The sequence below is a fragment of the Scylla paramamosain genome, chromosome 32, assembly GCF_035594125.1.
Source record: "Scylla paramamosain isolate STU-SP2022 chromosome 32, ASM3559412v1, whole genome shotgun sequence".
In the NCBI taxonomy this organism is placed as follows: Eukaryota; Metazoa; Arthropoda; class Malacostraca; order Decapoda; family Portunidae; genus Scylla; species Scylla paramamosain.
Window position 1 is genome coordinate 18,522,381 of NC_087182.1, and position 5,000 is coordinate 18,527,380.

The window sequence follows — 5,000 nt, forward strand, 5'->3', positions numbered from 1 at the left end:
TATTAGCCGGGTGAAATGTCTCATTATATATTAATTGATATATCAGATGCCCAGCAACGGTTGTACTCTGTTATTAATTGTATAACCCTCTCTCTCTTCCCTCTTTTGTGACTTCTCTTCTACCTTCTCCCGTCTTTTCCCTCGCCTCCAGTCAATTATTCTAGCCTGCGTTGGGGCGGCCCTCGCCTCACACCCCCTACGGCCACGCCCCCGTCTACGGCCACCACCACCATCACAAACACGCTTATTGCGATCCCACCGCCGCCCCCGCCTGCGCCGCCAACTCCACGCTCTCCTACTGCCTGGAGGACGCCGAGTACCCTGAGTACGACATCAAGGGCGCCATCAGCGCCGACCACATCTTCGCCAAGAAGTACGCCGACGTGGCAGACCAGTCCGCCGACGACCTGGTGGAGACAGTCACCAAGGAGCAGGAGGAGGCTTTCGACTACTCCTACTACACTGGCGCCTCTACCGGCGACTCCCCCTACGACGTGACCCACTGGACGGGCCCTGAGGGCTACATCTGCCCCTCGGACGTGGCCTACGCCCGCCCCAGGCGCGCCCGCAACGTGGAGGGCAAGTGGAGGGTGATCGTGAACGACGTGCACTACTACACCCAGACGGCGCGCCTGGAGACATGCCTGTTCCCCGAGGCCGCCTGCCGCGCCCTGGCGCCCTGCTACAAGAGTCATTGCACCCAGAAGTACGTGTACCACCGCCTGCTCTCCTACGACCCTTGCGATCCCTACAAGGGTCTCTTCATCGACATCTACAAGCTGCCCTCTGCCTGCTCCTGCCACCTTCCTGCCTAAACACCCCCGCCAATGCTGTCCCTCCTGCCGCCCTTCACCCCTCGACCCTCCTGACCCAGAACGCCCTGCCTCCCCTGCCACGCCGGGCTAGAATATTGACACTGTCTGCTCCCTTTCCCTGTTCGTTTTACCACGGGGCCGCCGCTTTCCCCAGGGGCGCCCTGAGGACTCGCGTAAGAAGCTCCCAAGAGACCTAGAGAACTGCTTTCTTTACGTACCGCCGACACCACCATCACCACCAGTCACAGGAACCACTTGGGAATTTCTTCACCATTTCAAGTCCAAACTCAAAATTATGTTCCTTTACTTTCCCTTCCACTGTCAAGTAACTTTTCTCTTAATGCAAGTGAGTGCGAGATGCTGAGAGTTCTTGTATTTTTTTTTTTTTCTATTAAACAAAAAATCCACAAAAGTTTTCACGCATCCTTCTTTCAGAGTCGTTTTGTTTTTATGCCAAAGGGACACAAAAATATTTGAGGAAAAAACAGAGTAAAAGCACAGGAAGGCAGAACTGATTAGATGAGCTCATGTCGCTAGGCCAGCCTTCGAATATAGATAAAAGAAAGAGGAAAATTTGAAAGAAAAACTTTACTGCTTGAAAAAAAGATAAAACCTTACCGTCACAGACATTCAAACAGATACATAGATAGATAGATAGATAGATGGATAGATAGAAAGGTAAACAGATATATATGTAGATAGACAAATAAATACCGACAGAAAGATACATAAAGATATTTCACTAAACACATACACACACACACACACACACACACACACACACACACAGATAAACATATAAACAAACAGATACATAGAAAATAAATAAACCTTTCATTGACACACACACACACACACACACACACACACACACACACACACACACACACACACACACACACACACACACACACACACACACACACCAGTCTTTGTCTTTGTCACCACGACGTCAGTGCAGAGGTGAGGTATGACACGTGACAAGGAGGAGGAGGAAGAGGAGGAGGAGGAAGGGGAGGGGTGAGAGTGAGGGAGTGAGAGCGGTAAGAGCAGTGAGAGGCTTCCAAGCAATGCGGCAAAGGTGGCACGTTTCTGGGGGCGTGGCTGATGATCTCCGGCACCAGCAGAAGCCGTACACACACGCGAGGGGAAAGAGAATTGCTGACTCGGCGATTCGTGTTCTTAAAAGCGTCTAAGCGTCTTCAATATACGTGATTCCCTGGCAGCGTGTTCTTAAGAGTATTAACAGATCATCTTGCCTATACTTACTGACCTGTAGTAGAGGTTATTAGTTATGAAAGAGAGAGAGAGAGAGAGAGAGAGAGAGAGAGAGAGAGAGAGAGAGAGAGAGAGAGAGAGAGAGAGAGAGAGATTTACTTTTTATTGTCTTTTTCAACCTCTTTCAACACATGTACCCTTTAAGAAGCAGCGTCAGTAGCGCACACAGGTCTACTGCATCTCGGTCTTCCTTTGTATTCCTTTGTGCTCACCGCCACCACCACCACCATCGTATAAAAGAAAATAGACGCTCTTCTTTCCCACCCACTGCACCTGATTCTGTGCACCATATCTTAAGACCATATTCTGAATCACTTCTGCGCCGCACCTCTACTACTTTCAAAAGGCCCTACGTAGATTAAGTTGTACGGATTCTTAAGGATGTTTTTTTTATGGTTCTAGTGACAGTTTAACAAGATTTATGTGTTATCAACAGGAGAAACACTCTTAATCATCTTTGTGGCCTTTGAATATAGTTGTGGTGAGAATGCAAAGCGTTTCTGAACATGTGCCTTATACGCTTCCATATTTTGTCTCTCCCATATTCGACAGTGGAAGGTATTGGTGTTTTCAGGAGTGCCTTATATGATTCTAGTGGCGGGTTAGCGAGGATTCTATCGCTTTCACTTTGGTAACATTTAGAACATTGTAAGATAATGTTTGCACGGAGAGAAAAAGAAATATGCTAATTATATCTTACAGACTAATATAGTTAAAGTGACATGAAATAATATCTAAACAGGGGAAGATTGGGAGATGGAAAAAAAGAAAAAGCAACATGCAAACCTGAGTAATCATATTGGTACCTTTGAAAATAAAGCTTGTGAACGACAAAAGCGTTTAAGATTACGAGTCTTTATCCAATTCTGGCGTATCTTTCCACGACTTGTGTCTTTAATGCTAAGACGGGCCACGGGATTTCGTGTAGTGCGAAGCAAGGTACTTTGTTTATTCTTATATCCTGGTAGTGGTGGTGGTGGTGGTGGTGGCGAGAACAAAGGAGCACAAAGGAAGACCAAGCTGCAACAGACCTGTGTGCCCTACTAAAGCTATGGTGTTGAAAAGGATTAAAAAGACAATGAAAAAGAGTGAAGGTTATTTATGGTCTATAATTCCCGTGAAAATCCGTCTTCCAAAGAGAGAGAGAGAGAGAGAGAGAGAGAGAGAGAGAGAGAGACATAAATAGCGTCATTTTTTCTCTTCCTCATGTAGTGTTTCAGAAAGCAACTGATTCATTCTCTCTCTCTCTCTCTCTCTCTCTCTCTCTCTCTCTCTCTCTCTCTCTCTCTCTCTCTCTCTCTCTCTCTCTCTCTCTCTTTGCTTTTACATCCTCCCTCCCTGCCTTCATCCTTTTACGTGTTTTTTTTCTTCTTTCTCTCCCTCCTTTATCTTCCTCCCTATCTCCCTCCCTCCCTCCTGCCCTTCTTTTCTCTCTTTCTTTACTGTTTCTCCTCCTTTCCTTCTCCCCCTCCCTACCTATCGCAAAGTGTTTTTCATTGCTTCTTTTCTCTTTCATTTCCACCTCTTTCCCTCCTTCCCTCCCTCCCCTCTCTCTTTCTCTCTCCCTTGCTGAGTCTTGCGACATGCTACGTGGGGAAGTCATTTACACACACACACACACACACACACACACACACACACACACACACACACACACACACACACACACACACACACACACACACACACACACACACACACACACACACACACACACACACACACACACACACACACACACACACACACACACACACACACACACACACACACACACACACACACACACACACACACACACACACACACACGAGCTGTATTATATACTTTAAATACTTGTAATGAATTCCATATAATTTTTTTTTTTTTGTATGACAGAAAATTAAGCACTGAAGGAATGTGAAAAAATGGATAAATAAAAGCGATAGAATGTCGGAAATTGCATTACAACTTTGAAAGTGAGAGAAATAAAATCCCTCAGCTTTTTATTATTTTTAGTTTTAGATTGTATGTTTATTTCCTTATTCATTTTTTATTTACTTATTTTTGTTATTTCTTTTTCTTTTTTTTTCTATTTACTGTATTTGTTTATTTTTATTTCATTTCTTTAATAATTTTCTTTAGTCATTTTTATTTATCTATTTATCTATTTATTTATTTTTATTTGTACTCGTACAGTATATCCACCCAAGAAGTTGTAGATACTCATCGTGGGGCGCGGGGAGCAGTCTCAGTGGTGAGCGGCGTGGTGCAGCCAGGCGCAGCAACACACCGCCAGCACCGCCCCCACGCCGCCAGACCACCTCTCGCCCTCCGGGATGCGATGAGCCGCGCCCCTCGGCCGTTGCCTGGGCTCCTTCTCTCGCCTCAGCCGGGCGTGGCTTCAATGACCTGTGGCTAGCACGGGATGGGTGGCTTGGCTCCCTAGGACAGGCTCCGCTCTTCTGTCCACACCTGACAGTTCAGGCATCGCTGCTGCTGTGTTCCCTTGCTGCAGGGGGCTGGATCCGTACATGCCACCTGCTCCCGTCACCGTAGCGGGTCGAACTTTTGTTCGCTGGGGGAATTCAAGACACCCTGAGGAGGCTATTCAGGGCAGGGATTCTCGCTGTGATCTCTCTCTCTCTCTCTCTCTCTCTCTCTCTCTCTCTCCTCTCTCATCTCTCTCTCTCTCTCTCTCTCTCTCTCTCTCTCCTCCGCCCTGCGATGCTCTGCATGTTTTGGCTGGCTGTCAGAGCCACCTTTCTTGCAGACGTGTCCGTTTGCGGTACATGAGGCTGATGGCGACCACTAGCTGCTCGCTGCTGGGGACAGTCAACGCTGCCCGCTCACCACTGAGCCTCGCCCCTTGCTCGAGAGTCTTGCCAAACATGTGAGGTCGTTCAAGGCCGAGTGTGTGAACACTTA

General features: G+C 47.2%; 1 pseudogene across 1 annotated transcript in view; it reads left to right on the plus strand.

Annotated features, from left to right (window-relative positions):
* The window catches only part of LOC135089350 (neurotrophin 1-like), a 102,967-nt pseudogene extending 101,740 nt beyond the window's left edge, over window positions 1-1,227 (plus strand). The window contains exon 4 of the transcript XR_010261473.1: window positions 152-1,227. The product of XR_010261473.1 is annotated as a neurotrophin 1-like (transcript). The remainder of the gene's footprint in view (window positions 1-151) is intronic.
* Window positions 1,228-5,000: the final 3,773 nt, after the last annotated feature.